Source organism: Schistocerca piceifrons, chromosome 4, assembly GCF_021461385.2.
Source record: "Schistocerca piceifrons isolate TAMUIC-IGC-003096 chromosome 4, iqSchPice1.1, whole genome shotgun sequence".
Lineage (NCBI taxonomy): Eukaryota > Metazoa > Arthropoda > Insecta > Orthoptera > Acrididae > Schistocerca > Schistocerca piceifrons.
Window position 1 is genome coordinate 124,979,370 of NC_060141.1, and position 10,879 is coordinate 124,990,248.

The following is a 10,879-nucleotide window of genomic DNA, read 5'->3' on the forward strand; positions in this document are numbered from 1 at the left end:
TGAGGTAAAGCTTTGTGTTGCACAGAGATTCGAACCCAGAACCCAGTCGGATTGTTATCGAAGCGCAATCAACTGTGACATATCGGATTTTCTCGGCAGTAGCAAGATGTTTTAACTGAAATGACGAGACGAAACATTAATTTTTGCCTTTCTAGGACTCCATCCTCTGCACGGTGACCAACAGTACAGAGCAGATCGATGCTGCTGAACCTCGTCTTCCAGTACTGTAATCAGTGACAGCTCGGCAGATAGGGAAACAGTCACAGTAAATGTGTTTCGTTCCATTTGCTTGTTCTCTGAGCTCTTTACTGTCAGTGCCAGTGGCAGTGGACGTTTGCAGTTTCACAGGACTAATCGATATCAACTAGCTTAATCTATTAAATGGGGGAGGGGGGGGCAAGATTTTCAGTAAAGTGATAGATGTTCTCCCAATCTCAAATCTAGGTTAAGAGTAGGATTTAACATTCTGTGTGGATTTTATACATTTATCTTGTTTCTCTGTTGTCCGAAAATAAATACTTCTATGGTACCCAGTTATATTCATTCTAGTAGGATATCTATTGAACATTAACGATTTCGTATTTATGCAACAACAGAATATCATCACGACTAGATATATCATCTAATGTATTCCTCTGCATGTAGGTTGTCAATGGCAGGGGTGTTTTTAATTCATTTGTAGGTGTGATATTACCATTGCATACACAACACTGGCGGTCACTCTTACAGTTGCCGTATGTACACCAGGGATTTACAAAAAATAATGGCGACCCTGATTGAGGAATTTCTGGGAGTAGTCAAGATGTTGCTACACCAATATTAGTCTTAGTCGTAGGAAGGGGGAATTCTGTTAAAATTCAGTAAAGGCGCAGTTGGGCGATGAAGTCTGGGGCCGCTGGCAGTGTGTGGTAATAGTCGGCTCCTGCAGCGGCATATTGCACGTACGATTTGTTCAGGCTAAGCAACAGTGAGGCAGGGAACAGCAGCGTTGTTTTAAGTTATTGCGATGTATGAGGCGAGGCAGTAGGCCAGAGCCGGGAGTGGCGATGTGTAAGTGGCTGACGTTTGGGAATTTACTCCTGCCATAGTCTCTGTCTCTCTCTGACACTACGTCAGAAGTGAGGGGAAAAGCAGTATAAATAGTCAGGCACTTTTAGTTTGAGGTGTGTGCCAGGTCAGTCGAGAGTCAGGTCGGACCTGTTTTGGTCTATGCTTAAATGGCCCAGTCTGGCAGCGATGTTGTAAATACTCTGTGTAAACCTGTACTTTGTTTCTATGTACTTTTTCAGGCTGTATTTCGCCTCCGGAGACACACAACACTGGGGTAGGACGGAATGGCAGCTGGATACCTGGGGACTGCGGGGGCTGCCTGAAGGTGGGCAGTGACAGCAGTCTGCAGCAGGTCCAGGACGGGCCACATTCACTTCCCACCTGGCTTATGCTGTGGGAGGTGCAGCAGCGCTGAAACGGCGTCAGGGACTGTGGTGGGTATTGCCATCTGGAAAGCACCACTGATGGCAAGTTTCAGCACAGCGTCCAGGAGGGCGTGAGTTGGAGTCCGGTCCTGTCTTGAGAGCAGCAGTTGCTGAGGGCCATGGGTGACCAGTACAACCACCTTCATCAGAGCAGGCCAAACAGGGTGGAGGGCAGCTAGGACCAGGGCAGCTATGCGGCGCAAGACGCGACGCCTTGGCAGGCGATGACCAGGCCAGCGCAGCTGACTTCCTTCATCAGGTGGCCTTGATGACCTCAGCAGAGGTGTCGGCAGTCCAGGAATGCTGAGACAGCCGAACTCACAGAACAGCACGCAGATGGCGCGCCGACATTACGCTTCTATAAACTAGGTGAATGAAGGAGTACTTCCGAATACTGCTGTATCACTGTGCACTGCCCCTTGATGCTATTGAACTTGCTTGGGCTCCTGACAAGAAATGGCATGGTGGGTCCTGGCTTCAGCACTGCCAACTGGAGTCCTGAGTTCGACCATCAATGGTCTGCAACAATGCACATGGTCAGCACATAGTTTTGTTATACACTTAGTTAGTAGGATGACTGGCCACGAGGTCAGTAATTTGGACTCTAATTACATGATGCAGCAACTAGTTTTCATTAGAATTAGTGTATTGTGTTTTTTTTTTAGAATTGTTTTAGTGCGGTGGACTCTCACCCCACGCATTTTTTGGTCAGCCTTGTGTCTTGTTGTTGTGTTTGTGTGATTACCAACGAATTTTTTAAAGTCAGTTATGGTGCTGTTTTCTGCTGGTAACGATTATGTATGGTCAGATACATTTCAGATCTAGTTAGTTCGTTGTAATTTTATATGTTTTCTTGTACATCATTTTTCATTTTGTAGGGAGTGTAGAGAACAAAGTTACTGTCGACACGAAGTAAACCATGTAATGCTAGCGAACAGAGTAGGTTAGAAAGTGGAGAGAAATAGAGCAAAAGCGTGATTTATGTAAAAATATTTTGGATGAGGTGCATACTACCATTCCGGATGGACAAGTAGATCCTGACAAAGAATTACCATATTTGGATGATACTAGTTATGATGGTGTAACAGGAGGCCACTCAGATGACGAAGAATGAGGGGGTCACGTTGAGGCTGTAGTAACGGTTTGGAACTACCCTGTGTATGTCAGATAGTCCGAGCAAAAATTTTAGTGGGCTGCCGTCACTTGGATTGGGGGATGACAGTTCCATAGAAACACGTGGATGTGAAATGTTTGATGGAGAACAGGCAGGATCACAGGATGGCAGACTCTCACCCATCAGTTTAGATGCAGGTAGAGAAAGATGAGTAATGAGGTCTCATGCTTATCGATTACTTAGAAGATTTGAGACAAGACAGAGAAGCAAAAGCGAAAATTTTACAAGAGGAAATCGATAAGACACAGAAACAGGTACAGACAGAGGTCGATAAGAGAAGAGAACAGGTACAGAAGCTGGAAGAAGAAACCGAAAGACAAATTACACAGCTGGAAAACAAAATCATGGTATTCTGTGCTGAATTAAAACAGGTTCAAAGGGCTCTTGAAACGTCCCCTTAGAACAATTGACATGACTGTGCTTAAACTGACACAATATTTTTTAGCGCAACGCAATCTGACTTTCAATAATCCCTACAAGAGAATGGCCTTGACTAACATTAACCTATACCTTTCACAAATCACTTACCTCACAAAAATCTTCGTTACTCGAACTACTGCAATACAGCGAGCGCCACTACGGCCAGCTAAATAAAAGACTCAAACTACTGAAGGCACTAACTACTGATAGGCATAGTTAGCAAATGAAAGACTTCAATAGAGAACAAACAATGTATTTACCTTAATAGTCATAATATATATAGCAGTTCATGACATCCATTCTTACAAATGTACTGTTTCTGATGGACACACCTCGAGATTATCCATTCTCAAAAATCCGCCATCTCACTTCCCCACATCCACCACTGCTGGCGGCTCACCTCCAACTGCGCAACGCTATGTGCTGTTAACAGCCAACTGCCCAACACTACAATGGCAGACAACAATGCAAACTAGCCACAGACTGCACACAGCACAGCCAGTGATTTTCATACAGAGTGCTATGTGGCGTTACCAATAAGAAAACCTAAACAGCCTACTTACATAGCCCCCATGCTCCCCACAAAAAATTTTACAAATTGTTTTGGGCACTGGCCAATACATATTTGTTAAAAAAAATTTCACAATTACAATAACAAAGAAATCATATGCACACACTTATTGATACAATGTTAGTCAAAAGCTAAAACTTTATCACAGTCCATAAAGACAGTCCTGATCATTCATCACAGTAAAATTGCAGTGGTTTTTTTTCCTCAACGTCTGAGCAGTAAAAGAAAATGCACACGGAAGTAGTGGATTTCCATGCAGTCTTCAAGAAGTAGTGTTGTCCTTCCAATGGAAATACAGTGTTCACTCTTGACATGCAGACAGGTAATGGGCTACAACAGAGCAAACCCACAGCAGAGTCAGTCGAAGTTTTGAAGAATATTAGTAGGTAGGTCATCACAGAGCAGACCCACTGTAGGCCTGGTAGAGAGTATGGTATTTGTGGGCCACCAGAGGTGCAGACCCACTGCAGTCCTTGTAGAAATGATGGTATTGGTGGGTCATCAAAGGTGCAGACCCAGTGTAGTCCTTGTAGAGACGGCCAACAGCCATCTGTTGCGACTGTGCAGGTGCACAATCACCATCGAAGAGTCTTGTGGAGAATATAGCAAGTCCATAAACCACCATTTGTGCACTCACAAAGTTTTTGGAATTGTCCTTAGAACCAGCAATGTTGTTATCCAGTCCCTTGCTGAATTATTAACACACATGCAAACACTAACAGTCCCTACTTCTCATATATTGTCCATATACTATGACCAACAGAAACGTGTGCAGTGAAATAGAACTTACAAGTTAATAATATGATGAACTGGTGTCAATTACAATTTTATAACATAATAATACAACTACAAAGATACAAAATACATCATTAAAGAACATAACAATACAGATAACATTTGTAGTACAGGCTTTACAAAAGAATCGAAATAACATATACATCAGTGTTACAGGAATTATGACATGAGTACATACATAAAAGATCAGAATAACTTTCGAAACATCAACTTCACACATGAGCATTAAAACAGAACAGCAGAAATAATGTCTAAACATCTTTACAAAGAAAATAATATATTATCAGAAAAATTCTACAACATAACTCTTATTAGCTAAACACATTAAGACAGGAAAAACACAAATTCACAGAGTCTAATAACACAAAAATGCAGGACAGGGTTTGTTTTCAGTGTGACATTTGGTACTGCAGTCCACCCCAAAACTTCATTCCACATATCTTTCCTCTTATTTCAACATTTGTTTCCACCAAAAAAATTCTATCCAAGCTTGCTTTCTGTATTTATATGTTCACATATTCCTTACCTCATTATTTATTTTCCATTATCTTACCTCATCATTTATTACCAAGACCTGTTGTCCTTAAACCCTACTTTTTTGGTTCATATCCTCTTTCAAAATACTTTTTTGGCCAAACCATTTTTTATAGCTTCTCAATGCATTTCTTCCAATTCATCACAACTTGTTCTCTTATATGGCCTACCCCATCTTAAGCTAACTTAAATCTACTGAGCTCAGATGCTAAACTAAGGGACGAGGCAATGCAGCAGCACAAAACAATTAACACAAACAGCAATGACAAAAAAATGCAAATTGGCAAAGCAAGCAGCAATATTACAACTAATATAAGGCAATGAGCAGCAAACAAGAAAAATAAATCAGTAGTAAAACTGGCTTAACAGAGTAACACAAAGTCAAATTCAGTAACATTGTGCCTGGCAAACAGCAGCAGCAAATGCAATAACTTATATCTAAACATGACAAAGCTCAAGCAGAAAAAATATTACAGTTAAAATGGCCATGTTTAATACCTATGTCACATCTTAACACTAGGGTGATGCATCACCTTAACTGACACTACTAAATAAGTTACCCAGTCATTGACAAAATATATGTATGCAATTCCTGTGAAGGGAAATGTCTTTTTATGCTCCCTCGTTTTTTTTAAGTAGATTATGAAGTTATTATGTACTGGATCTGTAGGCATAAAATATTTATATTAGTACATCTATAAAATTTTATTTTAACCAATGCTGCAATGCAGCTAGAAACTAGATATTAAACAAAATGAGCAATCTCTAAACTGCAGAGACAATAGATGTAAAATGTTTCTCATGATTTCATTAGGCATTTTAGTAAATATCATAAATTAAGAGCTCCACAGTGTAATCATATGTTTTCAAGTTTGAGCGTGTCGTATTTGCGATGCTTTCGACAAAGAAATGTCAATAGCGAGGATAATGGCCTCTTTTTTTTCCACCTAATGTCTTTCTTTTGTCAGACGACTATCTCTCAGCTGGGCGCCCAAAGCGCATTACATCAAGGTCACTTAACTTTCTTACTGAAATATTTACGACAGCAGTTTCCGCTACAGTGACAGTCTCATATAAAAATATTTTCACAGGTTGAGAATTTGCGCTACAAATGTGTAGAAAATAAAATCCTATAAATATAACAGTGTCCAAAAAATTTTCGACAGCATTGTAATACATTCACGCATGTACACACATTTCATAATTCTTAAAGTACGATTCTTGGTTTCCAACATCCTTTTCCACAAATCAGAATCCCTAACCACTACTCATTATTCCTTACCTTATCATACATATACATATTTGTAGACACTTCTTCAATATTTCATCATAATAAATACATAGCATAATTCCTCATAAAGCATCAGCTTATTGATCATAAACAAACCGCAAGAGCGTAATACACATCGTCATCATAACATCATAAAACCTCAGCCAAATCTCAAAATCGTCGTAGCTTCCTCCAATAATTTCGAAACCTAAAAAAAATTCTCTGCTCATGTCAAAAGTGTCATCTACCTCAAACATACTTTAAAAATCATGATCCCATACCAAATACATCATTCATAGCTCTTATAGTATCGCAATGGTTCCGGAAAAATATGAACATTTCTCAAAGAACAGACAAAATACAATTTCATAAGTGTGAAGTTATCCTGAAAGGGTACAGTACCGCCCGACATTGAAAATAGGTACAACATACTTCATTATTTTTGTCAGAACAACACTTTTTTTGTAAAATAACTCAATTTCAATTAATACAGTGAAGCCGGATACCAGTGTGGGAAAGAATGACAATTTATTTATTTAATTGATCACATGTGCACTCCCACAAAGTAAATCCCTACATCCAGTTTGGTGAGATCTGTGAAATGAATGAATGAATGTATGGTCGTCTGCTAACCGCAGATAGTGAATGTGAATATATGATCATCTTTGAGTCGATTCTTTGGCCACCTTTGGTGGGACCAAAGAGATGAAATTTACCAGAGCTTTGAGCGCCTGAAATGTGCCTGACCAATACGATAGCAAAGTGCTCCCCCCACTTCAACAGAGGTGTGAGAGAACCTAAAAGAACGGCCATGTTTCAGCACTCTGCCACTGGATCTTGTGCTGTTAAGACCTGTTTTAGTTGTGCTTCGTACTGATGAAAGAGTGGAGACATGGTATGCATGTGGAATATTTAAGAGTAGTTTGAAATAATAATTTCTCTATTTCAGGAACTTTTGTGGGGAAAATTAAATGCCAGGCAGGTAATATTAATGGGATTGTAGTAATCTTCGGAAGTGACCAACGGTCACAATGAAACCACGTGTAGCAATAAGTTGAAATACTTCCGTGTGCTTAAGTTAAACTGAATTACTAGCGTGTGTACCATAAGTTGAAATATTTAAGAAATGGCGTGTGCAGGACTTGAAATTAGAGACGAGTACTTCCACGTGGTGAGTACTGTGTGAGTCTCAAACTGTGTATGAGACAAAAGACAAAGAGAAGTACTCGTCCATGGTATCAGTTGAGGACTCGCGTGTGTGATGAATACGTTCTTAAAATTACTTTATGTAAAATGATTCCGTGTGACGCTAGATTCAAACTCTGAGAGAGAAGCAAGGTGAGTCGGCCGTCTATCCAGCAACTCCACTTGGTTTGCATTGCACAGGAAGACGTGCAAATATCTCCAGAGTTCATAGTAGGAAAGTAGAATTACAAAGTGGGGCAGTGTCGTGTGAAACTGGGATAAATATTAATTGAAGTGGGAAAGCGGAAAGTGATAGTGTTGTGACTATTTAGTGTAGTATTTCATGTTGTAGTGTGATGTATGTCATGTAATTTGGGTATGTGTGGTTTGCATGGGAGAGTAGCAAGGTAGTTTCAAAAGATTAGTGGGTTATGCTTGTTCCTTCTGTATCGCTCGATCTGGAGGAAAGTTTCGTGATGATGATTGTGAGAGTCGAAGTGTGAGGTATAATAAAAGATCCACCATCCTATCCAGAAAGTGCACTGTAGCGTTAAAAGTAATTACGAGACCATAATATAGAGATTCACCATTGTAAAGCCATGCCCACTGGGCGGAATTTCTTATGTGTTATTGTTGTAGGTTGTAGAATTTGTGTGTTTAGGTTAGAGAATTTATCAGAATAAATAAGATAGTGAAAAGAAAAAGATTGGTGGACTTTTACTTCGAATTGTATGTTGTCATAATGTCCCGAATTTATAATGTGTGCGGTGGCCACGTGTTGACAAAAGCCGTTAAATAAAAGACAAAAAAAGAAAATGTGGTATTGCCAGTGCGTAGTGTACAGTCAGAGTTCTGTAAATTATTGATAGTCAGATGCGTGTTTCCGTTGCGTATTAATCATATAGGAGGATAACTTGTAACTTAAATTGTGAGTACGAGAGTTCATGTTACTTGATAAATTAAGAATGAATCCACTCACTTGGCAGACCACTCATCTTGCAGTCCTGACTGCTTGATGCCACAGTATGAGCAAGGCATGTGGGTGCCTCTCATAATTTCGACCCTGCCGGGATTTTCTTTGTCAGGATATTTTGTTGCCAGGATAATTTGGCCAGGATATATTTTGCCAGGATATTTTTTTGCCAGGATATTTTGCTGTTAGGGTTTGCTGTTAATTTTTTCTTTTGATGGAATGTATTGTGATAGCGCTAAAAAGTAAAATTTTTTCTGTTGCAATTTCTTTCTGGATTGGTGAGGACCTTTTATTTTTTTTTTGTAATTAATTGCTGTATCGTCCAAGGCTGGAAGATCGTGGTATAATTTTTTTTGCGTAATGTCTGTAGTAACTAGGTCGCAGTCGAAAAGTGTAACCACCATGGAGAATAGCGATTCTGGGGTGAATGTAGCAGTGCAGCAGGAAGTAGCTGTTGATCATATGTTAATGAGCGGGGACGGCAAGCACTCAGAAGGGGCTGAATTGTTCAGCGGACCGCGGCTAGGTGATCCTTTATGCGGCGGGCTTTGTTCACAATCGGGGGCTTTTCCCGACGACGTGGGCGAGCCGGGACTAGGTCAGGTATGCAGTGAAAGTGAAGCTACCCTTAGCGAAGCTACCGTTTCTCAGGCGAACGAGGTGAGCGCGTCGAAAGTAGCAAATGACAATGTGATACTGCAGTTTTTACAGAGGATGGATAGAGATAATAAGGAGAGAGATAGGGAGACTAAGGAGAGAGATAGGGACACTAAGGAGAGAGATAGGGAGTTTAAGGAAAGATTGGAAGCAATGGATAGGGAGACTAAGGAAAGATTGGAAGCGATGGATAAAGATAATAAGGAAAGATTGGAGGCAATGGATAAGGGAAATAAAGAGGCAATGAGGAAGCTACTCTCAGTTAGCGATGAGCGTCTGTCCGCAGTTAATAATCGGTTAGACGAGGGGGAGAAGAATCTGGGTGTGTTGAAGCAAGTATGTGACACCGTGAAAGAAAAAGCCAATAATTTGGAGGGACGAATAAGTGCAATAGAGAGCGATATTACAGAACGTAGGGACGTGTTGCCGGATGAGCGAATCAAAGAGATAGTTGAGGACTTACTTGCAGATAAACAAGGGGCATTAGACAGCGTGGAAGCTCAAGTCACTCGGCAGGAAGTGGCGCTAAATAAATACAGGAATGAAGTTGCGGAGGTAGTGGTCAGAATGAATACAATTAGTGCAGATGTAGAAAAGGTCAGTATAAGAGGCAAGACAGGCTCTGACAGTACGCAGCGAGAGGTTTATGCCGAGCTGGAAGAGATACAATCACTATTACAGTTTAAAGAGGCGCAATTAGAAATAAATAGGAAACATAGGGAAGAACTAGCACAGTTGCAATTAGCATGCAGTAGCGGAGGTGACACACCACCAGATAGATTGCAGAGGGAGAGTGAGATAAATTCAAAAAAAGAAAATAGGCAGAAAGAAGAAGACAAACTCAGAAAGTCAGAAGAACGGTTGTGTCGGATAAAACTGGTGGCAAACCCAACTGGGTATAGCCCAAGGTCGGAAAACATAAATGCGGAAGAAGAATGTAGGAGGCACTTCGTGTCGGTACAAAAGTTCACTTGCTTTCCGGATCCTGAGAACTATCAACATCCATGTCTGTGGCTGTCTCAATTTCAAGATTCATAACCTGAATCGTGGGGACCGCTCCTCAAAATGAAGTTTGTGTGTAACCATTTGAGGGAGGAGGCCAGAGCACAAATGCAGGAAGTTATTAAAGACTGTAGTAGCTACAAGATATTTTGTGACAAGTTTTTAAATGACTTCTGGCCGAAAAGTAAGCAGGACCAGGTTAAGCAAAGCATATTGATGATGCCAAATTGTAACGAAGGTGGTATAAGGGATCCAGTGTCGTGCTATCAAGAAATGCTGAGACGAAACAGGTATTTGGATGTGCCATACGAAACTGGGGAGCTCATTAGGATCTGTATAACGAAGTTGCCAGTGAGATTGCGCAGAGATATAGTGATAGCAGGCAGAGGCTTAGACGATTCTGCGTCATTTCAGCACTTCTTACAGGAACTGGGTAGTGAGAGCAATATTGTGAACGGCGACATGACTCATAGGTCAGACAGAGTTGAGGATAGGAACGGTAGAATCTATCAGAATGACAGGAGAGCATGGAATCAGAGGAATGACGGAAATGGAAGATGGCGAGGAAATAGGGGGCAGAATTCATGGGGATATCGACCAGCAAACTGGGAAAATAGAAGATGGGACAGAGATGGAAGAGGGAGGGAAAATGAAAATGATGGGCGAAGAGAGGATAGGCAGTCATTGGGTTCACGACAGGACAATCATTGTCACAATGACGGAGGGACAAGAAGGTGACTACTTGATAGGCGGGTACAAGCCAGGACTATTAATGATGTAAATATTTGGTATATCGATTACGGCAAACTAAGGGAGAATCTGT